The sequence below is a fragment of the Lissotriton vulgaris genome, unplaced genomic scaffold, assembly GCF_964263255.1.
Source record: "Lissotriton vulgaris unplaced genomic scaffold, aLisVul1.2 SCAFFOLD_2797, whole genome shotgun sequence".
Lineage (NCBI taxonomy): Eukaryota > Metazoa > Chordata > Amphibia > Caudata > Salamandridae > Lissotriton > Lissotriton vulgaris.
Genome location: NW_028252829.1, coordinates 76,054 through 90,518, shown reverse-complemented (window position 1 = coordinate 90,518; position 14,465 = coordinate 76,054). Strand labels below are relative to the sequence as shown.

General features: G+C 45.2%; 34 non-coding genes across 34 annotated transcripts; 26 read left to right on the top strand and 8 right to left on the bottom strand.

Annotated features, from left to right (window-relative positions):
* Positions 1–49: 49 nt before the first annotated feature.
* Positions 50–121, top strand: TRNAA-UGC (transfer RNA alanine (anticodon UGC)). The gene has a single exon. It is a non-coding gene; the product is annotated as a tRNA-Ala (tRNA).
* A 430-nt stretch (positions 122–551) lies between these two features.
* TRNAY-GUA (transfer RNA tyrosine (anticodon GUA)) lies at positions 552–637 on the top strand. The gene is given in 2 exon segments: positions 552–588; positions 602–637. It is a non-coding gene; the product is annotated as a tRNA-Tyr (tRNA).
* Positions 638–1,251: 614 nt separating this feature from the next.
* Positions 1,252–1,323, top strand: TRNAA-CGC (transfer RNA alanine (anticodon CGC)). The gene has a single exon. It is a non-coding gene; the product is annotated as a tRNA-Ala (tRNA).
* Positions 1,324–1,516: 193 nt separating this feature from the next.
* Positions 1,517–1,589, bottom strand: TRNAM-CAU (transfer RNA methionine (anticodon CAU)). The gene has a single exon. It is a non-coding gene; the product is annotated as a tRNA-Met (tRNA).
* A 137-nt stretch (positions 1,590–1,726) lies between these two features.
* On the top strand, positions 1,727–1,798 carry TRNAA-UGC (transfer RNA alanine (anticodon UGC)). Its single transcript has one exon. It is a non-coding gene; the product is annotated as a tRNA-Ala (tRNA).
* Positions 1,799–2,228: 430 nt separating this feature from the next.
* TRNAY-GUA (transfer RNA tyrosine (anticodon GUA)) lies at positions 2,229–2,314 on the top strand. The gene is given in 2 exon segments: positions 2,229–2,265; positions 2,279–2,314. It is a non-coding gene; the product is annotated as a tRNA-Tyr (tRNA).
* Positions 2,315–2,928: 614 nt separating this feature from the next.
* Positions 2,929–3,000, top strand: TRNAA-CGC (transfer RNA alanine (anticodon CGC)). Its single transcript has one exon. It is a non-coding gene; the product is annotated as a tRNA-Ala (tRNA).
* Positions 3,001–3,193: 193 nt separating this feature from the next.
* TRNAM-CAU (transfer RNA methionine (anticodon CAU)) lies at positions 3,194–3,266 on the bottom strand. The gene has a single exon. It is a non-coding gene; the product is annotated as a tRNA-Met (tRNA).
* Positions 3,267–3,403: 137 nt separating this feature from the next.
* Positions 3,404–3,475, top strand: TRNAA-UGC (transfer RNA alanine (anticodon UGC)). Its single transcript has one exon. It is a non-coding gene; the product is annotated as a tRNA-Ala (tRNA).
* A 430-nt stretch (positions 3,476–3,905) lies between these two features.
* Positions 3,906–3,991, top strand: TRNAH-GUG (transfer RNA histidin (anticodon GUG)). The gene is given in 2 exon segments: positions 3,906–3,942; positions 3,956–3,991. It is a non-coding gene; the product is annotated as a tRNA-His (tRNA).
* Positions 3,992–4,605: 614 nt separating this feature from the next.
* Positions 4,606–4,677, top strand: TRNAA-CGC (transfer RNA alanine (anticodon CGC)). Its single transcript has one exon. It is a non-coding gene; the product is annotated as a tRNA-Ala (tRNA).
* Positions 4,678–4,870: 193 nt separating this feature from the next.
* Positions 4,871–4,943, bottom strand: TRNAM-CAU (transfer RNA methionine (anticodon CAU)). The gene has a single exon. It is a non-coding gene; the product is annotated as a tRNA-Met (tRNA).
* A 137-nt stretch (positions 4,944–5,080) lies between these two features.
* TRNAA-UGC (transfer RNA alanine (anticodon UGC)) lies at positions 5,081–5,152 on the top strand. The gene has a single exon. It is a non-coding gene; the product is annotated as a tRNA-Ala (tRNA).
* A 430-nt stretch (positions 5,153–5,582) lies between these two features.
* TRNAY-GUA (transfer RNA tyrosine (anticodon GUA)) lies at positions 5,583–5,668 on the top strand. Its single transcript is given in 2 exon segments — positions 5,583–5,619; positions 5,633–5,668. It is a non-coding gene; the product is annotated as a tRNA-Tyr (tRNA).
* Positions 5,669–6,282: 614 nt separating this feature from the next.
* TRNAA-CGC (transfer RNA alanine (anticodon CGC)) lies at positions 6,283–6,354 on the top strand. The gene has a single exon. It is a non-coding gene; the product is annotated as a tRNA-Ala (tRNA).
* A 193-nt stretch (positions 6,355–6,547) lies between these two features.
* Positions 6,548–6,620, bottom strand: TRNAM-CAU (transfer RNA methionine (anticodon CAU)). The gene has a single exon. It is a non-coding gene; the product is annotated as a tRNA-Met (tRNA).
* A 137-nt stretch (positions 6,621–6,757) lies between these two features.
* Positions 6,758–6,829, top strand: TRNAA-UGC (transfer RNA alanine (anticodon UGC)). Its single transcript has one exon. It is a non-coding gene; the product is annotated as a tRNA-Ala (tRNA).
* Positions 6,830–7,259: 430 nt separating this feature from the next.
* Positions 7,260–7,345, top strand: TRNAY-GUA (transfer RNA tyrosine (anticodon GUA)). Its single transcript is given in 2 exon segments — positions 7,260–7,296; positions 7,310–7,345. It is a non-coding gene; the product is annotated as a tRNA-Tyr (tRNA).
* A 614-nt stretch (positions 7,346–7,959) lies between these two features.
* TRNAA-CGC (transfer RNA alanine (anticodon CGC)) lies at positions 7,960–8,031 on the top strand. The gene has a single exon. It is a non-coding gene; the product is annotated as a tRNA-Ala (tRNA).
* A 193-nt stretch (positions 8,032–8,224) lies between these two features.
* On the bottom strand, positions 8,225–8,297 carry TRNAM-CAU (transfer RNA methionine (anticodon CAU)). Its single transcript has one exon. It is a non-coding gene; the product is annotated as a tRNA-Met (tRNA).
* Positions 8,298–8,434: 137 nt separating this feature from the next.
* TRNAA-UGC (transfer RNA alanine (anticodon UGC)) lies at positions 8,435–8,506 on the top strand. The gene has a single exon. It is a non-coding gene; the product is annotated as a tRNA-Ala (tRNA).
* Positions 8,507–8,936: 430 nt separating this feature from the next.
* TRNAY-GUA (transfer RNA tyrosine (anticodon GUA)) lies at positions 8,937–9,022 on the top strand. Its single transcript is given in 2 exon segments — positions 8,937–8,973; positions 8,987–9,022. It is a non-coding gene; the product is annotated as a tRNA-Tyr (tRNA).
* Positions 9,023–9,636: 614 nt separating this feature from the next.
* Positions 9,637–9,708, top strand: TRNAA-UGC (transfer RNA alanine (anticodon UGC)). The gene has a single exon. It is a non-coding gene; the product is annotated as a tRNA-Ala (tRNA).
* Positions 9,709–9,901: 193 nt separating this feature from the next.
* On the bottom strand, positions 9,902–9,974 carry TRNAM-CAU (transfer RNA methionine (anticodon CAU)). Its single transcript has one exon. It is a non-coding gene; the product is annotated as a tRNA-Met (tRNA).
* A 137-nt stretch (positions 9,975–10,111) lies between these two features.
* On the top strand, positions 10,112–10,183 carry TRNAA-UGC (transfer RNA alanine (anticodon UGC)). The gene has a single exon. It is a non-coding gene; the product is annotated as a tRNA-Ala (tRNA).
* Positions 10,184–10,613: 430 nt separating this feature from the next.
* Positions 10,614–10,699, top strand: TRNAY-GUA (transfer RNA tyrosine (anticodon GUA)). Its single transcript is given in 2 exon segments — positions 10,614–10,650; positions 10,664–10,699. It is a non-coding gene; the product is annotated as a tRNA-Tyr (tRNA).
* A 614-nt stretch (positions 10,700–11,313) lies between these two features.
* On the top strand, positions 11,314–11,385 carry TRNAA-UGC (transfer RNA alanine (anticodon UGC)). Its single transcript has one exon. It is a non-coding gene; the product is annotated as a tRNA-Ala (tRNA).
* A 193-nt stretch (positions 11,386–11,578) lies between these two features.
* Positions 11,579–11,651, bottom strand: TRNAM-CAU (transfer RNA methionine (anticodon CAU)). Its single transcript has one exon. It is a non-coding gene; the product is annotated as a tRNA-Met (tRNA).
* A 137-nt stretch (positions 11,652–11,788) lies between these two features.
* Positions 11,789–11,860, top strand: TRNAA-UGC (transfer RNA alanine (anticodon UGC)). Its single transcript has one exon. It is a non-coding gene; the product is annotated as a tRNA-Ala (tRNA).
* Positions 11,861–12,290: 430 nt separating this feature from the next.
* On the top strand, positions 12,291–12,376 carry TRNAY-GUA (transfer RNA tyrosine (anticodon GUA)). Its single transcript is given in 2 exon segments — positions 12,291–12,327; positions 12,341–12,376. It is a non-coding gene; the product is annotated as a tRNA-Tyr (tRNA).
* A 614-nt stretch (positions 12,377–12,990) lies between these two features.
* Positions 12,991–13,062, top strand: TRNAA-CGC (transfer RNA alanine (anticodon CGC)). Its single transcript has one exon. It is a non-coding gene; the product is annotated as a tRNA-Ala (tRNA).
* A 193-nt stretch (positions 13,063–13,255) lies between these two features.
* Positions 13,256–13,328, bottom strand: TRNAM-CAU (transfer RNA methionine (anticodon CAU)). Its single transcript has one exon. It is a non-coding gene; the product is annotated as a tRNA-Met (tRNA).
* A 137-nt stretch (positions 13,329–13,465) lies between these two features.
* TRNAA-UGC (transfer RNA alanine (anticodon UGC)) lies at positions 13,466–13,537 on the top strand. Its single transcript has one exon. It is a non-coding gene; the product is annotated as a tRNA-Ala (tRNA).
* Positions 13,538–13,967: 430 nt separating this feature from the next.
* Positions 13,968–14,053, top strand: TRNAY-GUA (transfer RNA tyrosine (anticodon GUA)). The gene is given in 2 exon segments: positions 13,968–14,004; positions 14,018–14,053. It is a non-coding gene; the product is annotated as a tRNA-Tyr (tRNA).
* Positions 14,054–14,465: the final 412 nt, after the last annotated feature.

The following is a 14,465-nucleotide window of genomic DNA, read 5'->3' as shown; positions in this document are numbered from 1 at the left end:
TGCAGTGTCAAATGGGTTGACTTGGCAGCCAGTAAAACTTGGCAGACATGGGGATGTAGCTCAGTGGTAGAGCGCATGCTTTGCATGTATGAGGCCCCGGGTTCAATCCCCGGCATCTCCAGACTTTTGCCATGCTTGTCTCGGATTTTGGCAGAAAACAAGGCTGGCTATCAGTATTAAGGAAGAGATATGTCATGCAACTGGGATACCAACCCCACTTAAACTGTGAGACGTTTGCCTTGAAAAAACCCATGAAATGGGGCTATCTCATTTTTGATGCTTATACAACAGAAGAATCTTACTTGTTTAAGCCATCAAAGTGATGATTAATCTTGGCAATCTTAATACATTTAGGATAGAAATCTGTGGCAGCCCTCTTGGTCATTGGTAAGGGTTCTTCCTCGAAAGCAGAGACTCTTACTTTTCTGGTAACTTTGAGGGGGAGTGGCAGGTAATATTGATGATGTGCATCTGTCTGCTCCTGGTCCCCACCCTCCACAACCTTTCTTGAGCGAGAGATAATTTTGGTGCTACGGAAGTTTGCCACTACTCCTTCGATAGCTCAGTTGGTAGAGCGGAGGACTGTAGCATAAATTCAGGCATCCTTAGGTCGCTGGTTCAAATCCGGCTCGAAGGATTTTGTGGTTTAATTTCCATGGCTTTTGCTTTGAATCAACAATACCTTCCATTGACTATGAAAAATTCCCAGAGCTTCGATAAATACCGGAAAAGAAGCGTACTCTATCTGCTTTCAAAGGGAATGGATGACATAGTCGTCGCTAGGGGAGGTGTGAAGAACAGTCAAGGAAACCTGCTGATCAGAACTAATACCAAAGCATTGCATTAATATATGTATGCCCTTGGCAGACTTCCAATTGCACTGCTCCAAAGGTAGCTGCTTGGCAGCCAATCACACTATGACTTGCCTTCAATTTGAATGTATACCGATGGGCAAGAGGGAATATCCAATGGAATCATCTCCCGAAAGGCTGAGCAAGCAGGAAAGTAGACCAATAGTTGTCACATTTTTGGGAATCCTGAGAAGTTTTGCATTCCAAACTGAGCAAATAAAAGCCCTGCCGGAGAATCGATCCCTGATTGCACTAAATATATGCTCCATGAAGACAGTTCACACGTGAGGTGTGAGCAATTCCAAGCCTGACACTTTACATTCTAGTCTCAAATCGAGACTTTGCAGTCCATGGGCTTCAGAGTCTCCTTGCATCCAGCAAAACGTTAGAGTGCAGTCGAGGGGATGTAGCTCAGTGGTAGAGCGCATGCTTCGCATGTATGAGGCACCGGGTTCAATCCCCGGCATCTCCAGGAGTCTCTGTTCTCTATCTTGGCTTTTTCCAGAAGGCTAGCCTGCCATCTTGTGGAAAGTAGAGGTTTCTCCGGCAGTTGGGGGTCAGAACCCCGCTTAAATTGTTTGCTTTGAAAAATGTGTTTGGAGTAGGCATAGTTTCCACTTTTCAAGAAAATCTGAGAATTTTGCTTGCCAAAAGGAGGAAATAAATGCCCTCTCTGAGGATCGAACTCAGGACCTTCAGATTATGAGACTGACGCGCTGCCTACTGCGCTAAGAAGGCTGCACACAAGCATCTCTAAATAGGACTATAGACCATGAAGATATTCCAGGTACGAGGCTTAAGGATTTTCCTGGCTGAGACTTTATGCTGCAGTGTCAAATGGGTTGACTTGGCAGCCAGTAAAACTTGGCAGACATGGGGATGTAGCTCAGTGGTAGAGCGCATGCTTTGCATGTATGAGGCCCCGGGTTCAATCCCCGGCATCTCCAGACTTTTGCCATGCTTGTCTCGGATTTTGGCAGAAAACAAGGCTGGCTATCAGTATTAAGGAAGAGATATGTCATGCAACTGGGATACCAACCCCACTTAAACTGTGAGACGTTTGCCTTGAAAAAACCCATGAAATGGGGCTATCTCATTTTTGATGCTTATACAACAGAAGAATCTTACTTGTTTAAGCCATCAAAGTGATGATTAATCTTGGCAATCTTAATACATTTAGGATAGAAATCTGTGGCAGCCCTCTTGGTCATTGGTAAGGGTTCTTCCTCGAAAGCAGAGACTCTTACTTTTCTGGTAACTTTGAGGGGGAGTGGCAGGTAATATTGATGATGTGCATCTGTCTGCTCCTGGTCCCCACCCTCCACAACCTTTCTTGAGCGAGAGATAATTTTGGTGCTACGGAAGTTTGCCACTACTCCTTCGATAGCTCAGTTGGTAGAGCGGAGGACTGTAGCATAAATTCAGGCATCCTTAGGTCGCTGGTTCAAATCCGGCTCGAAGGATTTTGTGGTTTAATTTCCATGGCTTTTGCTTTGAATCAACAATACCTTCCATTGACTATGAAAAATTCCCAGAGCTTCGATAAATACCGGAAAAGAAGCGTACTCTATCTGCTTTCAAAGGGAATGGATGACATAGTCGTCGCTAGGGGAGGTGTGAAGAACAGTCAAGGAAACCTGCTGATCAGAACTAATACCAAAGCATTGCATTAATATATGTATGCCCTTGGCAGACTTCCAATTGCACTGCTCCAAAGGTAGCTGCTTGGCAGCCAATCACACTATGACTTGCCTTCAATTTGAATGTATACCGATGGGCAAGAGGGAATATCCAATGGAATCATCTCCCGAAAGGCTGAGCAAGCAGGAAAGTAGACCAATAGTTGTCACATTTTTGGGAATCCTGAGAAGTTTTGCATTCCAAACTGAGCAAATAAAAGCCCTGCCGGAGAATCGATCCCTGATTGCACTAAATATATGCTCCATGAAGACAGTTCACACGTGAGGTGTGAGCAATTCCAAGCCTGACACTTTACATTCTAGTCTCAAATCGAGACTTTGCAGTCCATGGGCTTCAGAGTCTCCTTGCATCCAGCAAAACGTTAGAGTGCAGTCGAGGGGATGTAGCTCAGTGGTAGAGCGCATGCTTCGCATGTATGAGGCCCCGGGTTCAATCCCCGGCATCTCCAGGAGTCTCTGTTCTCTATCTTGGCTTTTTCCAGAAGGCTAGCCTGCCATCTTGTGGAAAGTAGAGGTTTCTCCGGCAGTTGGGGGTCAGAACCCCGCTTAAATTGTTTGCTTTGAAAAATGTGTTTGGAGTAGGCATAGTTTCCACTTTTCAAGAAAATCTGAGAATTTTGCTTGCCAAAAGGAGGAAATAAATGCCCTCTCTGAGGATCGAACTCAGGACCTTCAGATTATGAGACTGACGCGCTGCCTACTGCGCTAAGAAGGCTGCACACAAGCATCTCTAAATAGGACTATAGACCATGAAGATATTCCAGGTACGAGGCTTAAGGATTTTCCTGGCTGAGACTTTATGCTGCAGTGTCAAATGGGTTGACTTGGCAGCCAGTAAAACTTGGCAGACATGGGGATGTAGCTCAGTGGTAGAGCGCATGCTTTGCATGTATGAGGCCCCGGGTTCAATCCCCGGCATCTCCAGACTTTTGCCATGCTTGTCTCGGATTTTGGCAGAAAACAAGGCTGGCTATCAGTATTAAGGAAGAGATATGTCATGCAACTGGGATACCAACCCCACTTAAACTGTGAGACGTTTGCCTTGAAAAAACCCATGAAATGGGGCTATCTCATTTTTGATGCTTATACAACAGAAGAATCTTACTTGTTTAAGCCATCAAAGTGATGATTAATCTTGGCAATCTTAATACATTTAGGATAGAAATCTGTGGCAGCCCTCTTGGTCATTGGTAAGGGTTCTTCCTCGAAAGCAGAGACTCTTACTTTTCTGGTAACTTTGAGGGGGAGTGGCAGGTAATATTGATGATGTGCATCTGTCTGCTCCTGGTCCCCACCCTCCACAACCTTTCTTGAGCGAGAGATAATTTTGGTGCTACGGAAGTTTGCCACTACTCCTTCGATAGCTCAGTTGGTAGAGCGGAGGACTGTGGCATAAATTCAGGCATCCTTAGGTCGCTGGTTCAAATCCGGCTCGAAGGATTTTGTGGTTTAATTTCCATGGCTTTTGCTTTGAATCAACAATACCTTCCATTGACTATGAAAAATTCCCAGAGCTTCGATAAATACCGGAAAAGAAGCGTACTCTATCTGCTTTCAAAGGGAATGGATGACATAGTCATCGCTAGGGGAGGTGTGAAGAACAGTCAAGGAAACCTGCTGATCAGAACTAATACCAAAGCATTGCATTAATATATGTATGCCCTTGGCAGACTTCCAATTGCACTGCTCCAAAGGTAGCTGCTTGGCAGCCAATCACACTATGACTTGCCTTCAATTTGAATGTATACCGATGGGCAAGAGGGAATATCCAATGGAATCATCTCCCGAAAGGCTGAGCAAGCAGGAAAGTAGACCAATAGTTGTCACATTTTTGGGAATCCTGAGAAGTTTTGCATTCCAAACTGAGCAAATAAAAGCCCTGCCGGAGAATCGATCCCTGATTGCACTAAATATATGCTCCATGAAGACAGTTCACACGTGAGGTGTGAGCAATTCCAAGCCTGACACTTTACATTCTAGTCTCAAATCGAGACTTTGCAGTCCATGGGCTTCAGAGTCTCCTTGCATCCAGCAAAACGTTAGAGTGCAGTCGAGGGGATGTAGCTCAGTGGTAGAGCGCATGCTTCGCATGTATGAGGCCCCGGGTTCAATCCCCGGCATCTCCAGGAGTCTCTGTTCTCTATCTTGGCTTTTTCCAGAAGGCTAGCCTGCCATCTTGTGGAAAGTAGAGGTTTCTCCGGCAGTTGGGGGTCAGAACCCCGCTTAAATTGTTTGCTTTGAAAAATGTGTTTGGAGTAGGCATAGTTTCCACTTTTCAAGAAAATCTGAGAATTTTGCTTGCCAAAAGGAGGAAATAAATGCCCTCTCTGAGGATCGAACTCAGGACCTTCAGATTATGAGACTGACGCGCTGCCTACTGCGCTAAGAAGGCTGCACACAAGCATCTCTAAATAGGACTATAGACCATGAAGATATTCCAGGTACGAGGCTTAAGGATTTTCCTGGCTGAGACTTTATGCTGCAGTGTCAAATGGGTTGACTTGGCAGCCAGTAAAACTTGGCAGACATGGGGATGTAGCTCTGTGGTAGAGCGCATGCTTTGCATGTATGAGGCCCCGGGTTCAATCCCCGGCATCTCCAGACTTTTGCCATGCTTGTCTCGGATTTTGGCAGAAAACAAGGCTGGCTATCAGTATTAAGGAAGAGATATGTCATGCAACTGGGATACCAACCCCACTTAAACTGTGAGACGTTTGCCTTGAAAAAACCCATGAAATGGGGCTATCTCATTTTTGATGCTTATACAACAGAAGAATCTTACTTGTTTAAGCCATCAAAGTGATGATTAATCTTGGCAATCTTAATACATTTAGGATAGAAATCTGTGGCAGCCCTCTTGGTCATTGGTAAGGGTTCTTCCTCGAAAGCAGAGACTCTTACTTTTCTGGTAACTTTGAGGGGGAGTGGCAGGTAATATTGATGATGTGCATCTGTCTGCTCCTGGTCCCCACCCTCCACAACCTTTCTTGAGCGAGAGATAATTTTGGTGCTACGGAAGTTTGCCACTACTCCTTCGATAGCTCAGTTGGTAGAGCGGAGGACTGTAGCATAAATTCAGGCATCCTTAGGTCGCTGGTTCAAATCCGGCTCGAAGGATTTTGTGGTTTAATTTCCATGGCTTTTGCTTTGAATCAACAATACCTTCCATTGACTATGAAAAATTCCCAGAGCTTCGATAAATACCGGAAAAGAAGCGTACTCTATCTGCTTTCAAAGGGAATGGATGACATAGTCGTCGCTAGGGGAGGTGTGAAGAACAGTCAAGGAAACCTGCTGATCAGAACTAATACCAAAGCATTGCATTAATATATGTATGCCCTTGGCAGACTTCCAATTGCACTGCTCCAAAGGTAGCTGCTTGGCAGCCAATCACACTATGACTTGCCTTCAATTTGAATGTATACCGATGGGCAAGAGGGAATATCCAATGGAATCATCTCCCGAAAGGCTGAGCAAGCAGGAAAGTAGACCAATAGTTGTCACATTTTTGGGAATCCTGAGAAGTTTTGCATTCCAAACTGAGCAAATAAAAGCCCTGCCGGAGAATCGATCCCTGATTGCACTAAATATATGCTCCATGAAGACAGTTCACACGTGAGGTGTGAGCAATTCCAAGCCTGACACTTTACATTCTAGTCTCAAATCGAGACTTTGCAGTCCATGGGCTTCAGAGTCTCCTTGCATCCAGCAAAACGTTAGAGTGCAGTCGAGGGGATGTAGCTCAGTGGTAGAGCGCATGCTTCGCATGTATGAGGCCCCGGGTTCAATCCCCGGCATCTCCAGGAGTCTCTGTTCTCTATCTTGGCTTTTTCCAGAAGGCTAGCCTGCCATCTTGTGGAAAGTAGAGGTTTCTCCGGCAGTTGGGGGTCAGAACCCCGCTTAAATTGTTTGCTTTGAAAAATGTGTTTGGAGTAGGCATAGTTTCCACTTTTCAAGAAAATCTGAGAATTTTGCTTGCCAAAAGGAGGAAATAAATGCCCTCTCTGAGGATCGAACTCAGGACCTTCAGATTATGAGACTGACGCGCTGCCTACTGCGCTAAGAAGGCTGCACACAAGCATCTCTAAATAGGACTATAGACCATGAAGATATTCCAGGTACGAGGCTTAAGGATTTTCCTGGCTGAGACTTTATGCTGCAGTGTCAAATGGGTTGACTTGGCAGCCAGTAAAACTTGGCAGACATGGGGATGTAGCTCTGTGGTAGAGCGCATGCTTTGCATGTATGAGGCCCCGGGTTCAATCCCCGGCATCTCCAGACTTTTGCCATGCTTGTCTCGGATTTTGGCAGAAAACAAGGCTGGCTATCAGTATTAAGGAAGAGATATGTCATGCAACTGGGATACCAACCCCACTTAAACTGTGAGACGTTTGCCTTGAAAAAACCCATGAAATGGGGCTATCTCATTTTTGATGCTTATACAACAGAAGAATCTTACTTGTTTAAGCCATCAAAGTGATGATTAATCTTGGCAATCTTAATACATTTAGGATAGAAATCTGTGGCAGCCCTCTTGGTCATTGGTAAGGGTTCTTCCTCGAAAGCAGAGACTCTTACTTTTCTGGTAACTTTGAGGGGGAGTGGCAGGTAATATTGATGATGTGCATCTGTCTGCTCCTGGTCCCCACCCTCCACAACCTTTCTTGAGCGAGAGATAATTTTGGTGCTACGGAAGTTTGCCACTACTCCTTCGATAGCTCAGTTGGTAGAGCGGAGGACTGTAGCATAAATTCAGGCATCCTTAGGTCGCTGGTTCAAATCCGGCTCGAAGGATTTTGTGGTTTAATTTCCATGGCTTTTGCTTTGAATCAACAATACCTTCCATTGACTATGAAAAATTCCCAGAGCTTCGATAAATACCGGAAAAGAAGCGTACTCTATCTGCTTTCAAAGGGAATGGATGACATAGTCGTCGCTAGGGGAGGTGTGAAGAACAGTCAAGGAAACCTGCTGATCAGAACTAATACCAAAGCATTGCATTAATATATGTATGCCCTTGGCAGACTTCCAATTGCACTGCTCCAAAGGTAGCTGCTTGGCAGCCAATCACACTATGACTTGCCTTCAATTTGAATGTATACCGATGGGCAAGAGGGAATATCCAATGGAATCATCTCCCGAAAGGCTGAGCAAGCAGGAAAGTAGACCAATAGTTGTCACATTTTTGGGAATCCTGAGAAGTTTTGCATTCCAAACTGAGCAAATAAAAGCCCTGCCGGAGAATCGATCCCTGATTGCACTAAATATATGCTCCATGAAGACAGTTCACACGTGAGGTGTGAGCAATTCCAAGCCTGACACTTTACATTCTAGTCTCAAATCGAGACTTTGCAGTCCATGGGCTTCAGAGTCTCCTTGCATCCAGCAAAACGTTAGAGTGCAGTCGAGGGGATGTAGCTCAGTGGTAGAGCGCATGCTTCGCATGTATGAGGCCCCGGGTTCAATCCCCGGCATCTCCAGGAGTCTCTGTTCTCTATCTTGGCTTTTTCCAGAAGGCTAGCCTGCCATCTTGTGGAAAGTAGAGGTTTCTCCGGCAGTTGGGGGTCAGAACCCCGCTTAAATTGTTTGCTTTGAAAAATGTGTTTGGAGTAGGCATAGTTTCCACTTTTCAAGAAAATCTGAGAATTTTGCTTGCCAAAAGGAGGAAATAAATGCCCTCTCTGAGGATCGAACTCAGGACCTTCAGATTATGAGACTGACGCGCTGCCTACTGCGCTAAGAAGGCTGCACACAAGCATCTCTAAATAGGACTATAGACCATGAAGATATTCCAGGTACGAGGCTTAAGGATTTTCCTGGCTGAGACTTTATGCTGCAGTGTCAAATGGGTTGACTTGGCAGCCAGTAAAACTTGGCAGACATGGGGATGTAGCTCAGTGGTAGAGCGCATGCTTTGCATGTATGAGGCCCCGGGTTCAATCCCCGGCATCTCCAGACTTTTGCCATGCTTGTCTCGGATTTTGGCAGAAAACAAGGCTGGCTATCAGTATTAAGGAAGAGATATGTCATGCAACTGGGATACCAACCCCACTTAAACTGTGAGACGTTTGCCTTGAAAAAACCCATGAAATGGGGCTATCTCATTTTTGATGCTTATACAACAGAAGAATCTTACTTGTTTAAGCCATCAAAGTGATGATTAATCTTGGCAATCTTAATACATTTAGGATAGAAATCTGTGGCAGCCCTCTTGGTCATTGGTAAGGGTTCTTCCTCGAAAGCAGAGACTCTTACTTTTCTGGTAACTTTGAGGGGGAGTGGCAGGTAATATTGATGATGTGCATCTGTCTGCTCCTGGTCCCCACCCTCCACAACCTTTCTTGAGCGAGAGATAATTTTGGTGCTACGGAAGTTTGCCACTACTCCTTCGATAGCTCAGTTGGTAGAGCGGAGGACTGTAGCATAAATTCAGGCATCCTTAGGTCGCTGGTTCAAATCCGGCTCGAAGGATTTTGTGGTTTAATTTCCATGGCTTTTGCTTTGAATCAACAATACCTTCCATTGACTATGAAAAATTCCCAGAGCTTCGATAAATACCGGAAAAGAAGCGTACTCTATCTGCTTTCAAAGGGAATGGATGACATAGTCGTCGCTAGGGGAGGTGTGAAGAACAGTCAAGGAAACCTGCTGATCAGAACTAATACCAAAGCATTGCATTAATATATGTATGCCCTTGGCAGACTTCCAATTGCACTGCTCCAAAGGTAGCTGCTTGGCAGCCAATCACACTATGACTTGCCTTCAATTTGAATGTATACCGATGGGCAAGAGGGAATATCCAATGGAATCATCTCCCGAAAGGCTGAGCAAGCAGGAAAGTAGACCAATAGTTGTCACATTTTTGGGAATCCTGAGAAGTTTTGCATTCCAAACTGAGCAAATAAAAGCCCTGCCGGAGAATCGATCCCTGATTGCACTAAATATATGCTCCATGAAGACAGTTCACACGTGAGGTGTGAGCAATTCCAAGCCTGACACTTTACATTCTAGTCTCAAATCGAGACTTTGCAGTCCATGGGCTTCAGAGTCTCCTTGCATCCAGCAAAACGTTAGAGTGCAGTCGAGGGGATGTAGCTCAGTGGTAGAGCGCATGCTTTGCATGTATGAGGCCCCGGGTTCAATCCCCGGCATCTCCAGGAGTCTCTGTTCTCTATCTTGGCTTTTTCCAGAAGGCTAGCCTGCCATCTTGTGGAAAGTAGAGGTTTCTCCGGCAGTTGGGGGTCAGAACCCCGCTTAAATTGTTTGCTTTGAAAAATGTGTTTGGAGTAGGCATAGTTTCCACTTTTCAAGAAAATCTGAGAATTTTGCTTGCCAAAAGGAGGAAATAAATGCCCTCTCTGAGGATCGAACTCAGGACCTTCAGATTATGAGACTGACGCGCTGCCTACTGCGCTAAGAAGGCTGCACACAAGCATCTCTAAATAGGACTATAGACCATGAAGATATTCCAGGTACGAGGCTTAAGGATTTTCCTGGCTGAGACTTTATGCTGCAGTGTCAAATGGGTTGACTTGGCAGCCAGTAAAACTTGGCAGACATGGGGATGTAGCTCAGTGGTAGAGCGCATGCTTTGCATGTATGAGGCCCCGGGTTCAATCCCCGGCATCTCCAGACTTTTGCCATGCTTGTCTCGGATTTTGGCAGAAAACAAGGCTGGCTATCAGTATTAAGGAAGAGATATGTCATGCAACTGGGATACCAACCCCACTTAAACTGTGAGACGTTTGCCTTGAAAAAACCCATGAAATGGGGCTATCTCATTTTTGATGCTTATACAACAGAAGAATCTTACTTGTTTAAGCCATCAAAGTGATGATTAATCTTGGCAATCTTAATACATTTAGGATAGAAATCTGTGGCAGCCCTCTTGGTCATTGGTAAGGGTTCTTCCTCGAAAGCAGAGACTCTTACTTTTCTGGTAACTTTGAGGGGGAGTGGCAGGTAATATTGATGATGTGCATCTGTCTGCTCCTGGTCCCCACCCTCCACAACCTTTCTTGAGCGAGAGATAATTTTGGTGCTACGGAAGTTTGCCACTACTCCTTCGATAGCTCAGTTGGTAGAGCGGAGGACTGTAGCATAAATTCAGGCATCCTTAGGTCGCTGGTTCAAATCCGGCTCGAAGGATTTTGTGGTTTAATTTCCATGGCTTTTGCTTTGAATCAACAATACCTTCCATTGACTATGAAAAATTCCCAGAGCTTCGATAAATACCGGAAAAGAAGCGTACTCTATCTGCTTTCAAAGGGAATGGATGACATAGTCGTCGCTAGGGGAGGTGTGAAGAACAGTCAAGGAAACCTGCTGATCAGAACTAATACCAAAGCATTGCATTAATATATGTATGCCCTTGGCAGACTTCCAATTGCACTGCTCCAAAGGTAGCTGCTTGGCAGCCAATCACACTATGACTTGCCTTCAATTTGAATGTATACCGATGGGCAAGAGGGAATATCCAATGGAATCATCTCCCGAAAGGCTGAGCAAGCAGGAAAGTAGACCAATAGTTGTCACATTTTTGGGAATCCTGAGAAGTTTTGCATTCCAAACTGAGCAAATAAAAGCCCTGCCGGAGAATCGATCCCTGATTGCACTAAATATATGCTCCATGAAGACAGTTCACACGTGAGGTGTGAGCAATTCCAAGCCTGACACTTTACATTCTAGTCTCAAATCGAGACTTTGCAGTCCATGGGCTTCAGAGTCTCCTTGCATCCAGCAAAACGTTAGAGTGCAGTCGAGGGGATGTAGCTCAGTGGTAGAGCGCATGCTTTGCATGTATGAGGCCCCGGGTTCAATCCCCGGCATCTCCAGGAGTCTCTGTTCTCTATCTTGGCTTTTTCCAGAAGGCTAGCCTGCCATCTTGTGGAAAGTAGAGGTTTCTCCGGCAGTTGGGGGTCAGAACCCCGCTTAAATTGTTTGCTTTGAAAAATGTGTTTGGAGTAGGCATAGTTTCCACTTTTCAAGAAAATCTGAGAATTTTGCTTGCCAAAAGGAGGAAATAAATGCCCTCTCTGAGGATCGAACTCAGGACCTTCAGATTATGAGACTGACGCGCTGCCTACTGCGCTAAGAAGGCTGCACACAAGCATCTCTAAATAGGACTATAGACCATGAAGATATTCCAGGTACGAGGCTTAAGGATTTTCCTGGCTGAGACTTTATGCTGCAGTGTCAAATGGGTTGACTTGGCAGCCAGTAAAACTTGGCAGACATGGGGATGTAGCTCAGTGGTAGAGCGCATGCTTTGCATGTATGAGGCCCCGGGTTCAATCCCCGGCATCTCCAGACTTTTGCCATGCTTGTCTCGGATTTTGGCAGAAAACAAGGCTGGCTATCAGTATTAAGGAAGAGATATGTCATGCAACTGGGATACCAACCCCACTTAAACTGTGAGACGTTTGCCTTGAAAAAACCCATGAAATGGGGCTATCTCATTTTTGATGCTTATACAACAGAAGAATCTTACTTGTTTAAGCCATCAAAGTGATGATTAATCTTGGCAATCTTAATACATTTAGGATAGAAATCTGTGGCAGCCCTCTTGGTCATTGGTAAGGGTTCTTCCTCGAAAGCAGAGACTCTTACTTTTCTGGTAACTTTGAGGGGGAGTGGCAGGTAATATTGATGATGTGCATCTGTCTGCTCCTGGTCCCCACCCTCCACAACCTTTCTTGAGCGAGAGATAATTTTGGTGCTACGGAAGTTTGCCACTACTCCTTCGATAGCTCAGTTGGTAGAGCGGAGGACTGTAGCATAAATTCAGGCATCCTTAGGTCGCTGGTTCAAATCCGGCTCGAAGGATTTTGTGGTTTAATTTCCATGGCTTTTGCTTTGAATCAACAATACCTTCCATTGACTATGAAAAATTCCCAGAGCTTCGATAAATACCGGAAAAGAAGCGTACTCTATCTGCTTTCAAAGGGAATGGATGACATAGTCGTCGCTAGGGGAGGTGTGAAGAACAGTCAAGGAAACCTGCTGATCAGAACTAATACCAAAGCATTGCATTAATATATGTATGCCCTTGGCAGACTTCCAATTGCACTGCTCCAAAGGTAGCTGCTTGGCAGCCAATCACACTATGACTTGCCTTCAATTTGAATGTATACCGATGGGCAAGAGGGAATATCCAATGGAATCATCTCCCGAAAGGCTGAGCAAGCAGGAAAGTAGACCAATAGTTGTCACATTTTTGGGAATCCTGAGAAGTTTTGCATTCCAAACTGAGCAAATAAAAGCCCTGCCGGAGAATCGATCCCTGATTGCACTAAATATATGCTCCATGAAGACAGTTCACACGTGAGGTGTGAGCAATTCCAAGCCTGACACTTTACATTCTAGTCTCAAATCGAGACTTTGCAGTCCATGGGCTTCAGAGTCTCCTTGCATCCAGCAAAACGTTAGAGTGCAGTCGAGGGGATGTAGCTCAGTGGTAGAGCGCATGCTTCGCATGTATGAGGCCCCGGGTTCAATCCCCGGCATCTCCAGGAGTCTCTGTTCTCTATCTTGGCTTTTTCCAGAAGGCTAGCCTGCCATCTTGTGGAAAGTAGAGGTTTCTCCGGCAGTTGGGGGTCAGAACCCCGCTTAAATTGTTTGCTTTGAAAAATGTGTTTGGAGTAGGCATAGTTTCCACTTTTCAAGAAAATCTGAGAATTTTGCTTGCCAAAAGGAGGAAATAAATGCCCTCTCTGAGGATCGAACTCAGGACCTTCAGATTATGAGACTGACGCGCTGCCTACTGCGCTAAGAAGGCTGCACACAAGCATCTCTAAATAGGACTATAGACCATGAAGATATTCCAGGTACGAGGCTTAAGGATTTTCCTGGCTGAGACTTTATGCTGCAGTGTCAAATGGGTTGACTTGGCAGCCAGTAAAACTTGGCAGACATGGGGATGTAGCTCAGTGGTAGAGCGCATGCTTTGCATGTATGAGGCCCCGGGTTCAATCCCCGGCATCTCCAGACTTTTGCCATGCTTGTCTCGGATTTTGGCAGAAAACAAGGCTGGCTATCAGTATTAAGGAAGAGATATGTCATGCAACTGGGATACCAACCCCACTTAAACTGTGAGACGTTTGCCTTGAAAAAACCCATGAAATGGGGCTATCTCATTTTTGATGCTTATACAACAGAAGAATCTTACTTGTTTAAGCCATCAAAGTGATGATTAATCTTGGCAATCTTAATACATTTAGGATAGAAATCTGTGGCAGCCCTCTTGGTCATTGGTAAGGGTTCTTCCTCGAAAGCAGAGACTCTTACTTTTCTGGTAACTTTGAGGGGGAGTGGCAGGTAATATTGATGATGTGCATCTGTCTGCTCCTGGTCCCCACCCTCCACAACCTTTCTTGAGCGAGAGATAATTTTGGTGCTACGGAAGTTTGCCACTACTCCTTCGATAGCTCAGTTGGTAGAGCGGAGGACTGTAGCATAAATTCAGGCATCCTTAGGTCGCTGGTTCAAATCCGGCTCGAAGGATTTTGTGGTTTAATTTCCATGGCTTTTGCTTTGAATCAACAATACCTTCCATTGACTATGAAAAATTCCCAGAGCTTCGATAAATACCGGAAAAGAAGCGTACTCTATCTGCTTTCAAAGGGAATGGATGACATAGTCGTCGCTAGGGGAGGTGTGAAGAACAGTCAAGGAAACCTGCTGATCAGAACTAATACCAAAGCATTGCATTAATATATGTATGCCCTTGGCAGACTTCCAATTGCACTGCTCCAAAGGTAGCTGCTTGGCAGCCAATCACACTATGACTTGCCTTCAATTTGAATGTATACCGATGGGCAAGAGGGAATATCCAATGGAATCATCTCCCGAAAGGCTGAGCAAGCAGGAAAGTAGACCAATAGTTGTCACATTTTTGGGAATCCTGAGAAGTTTT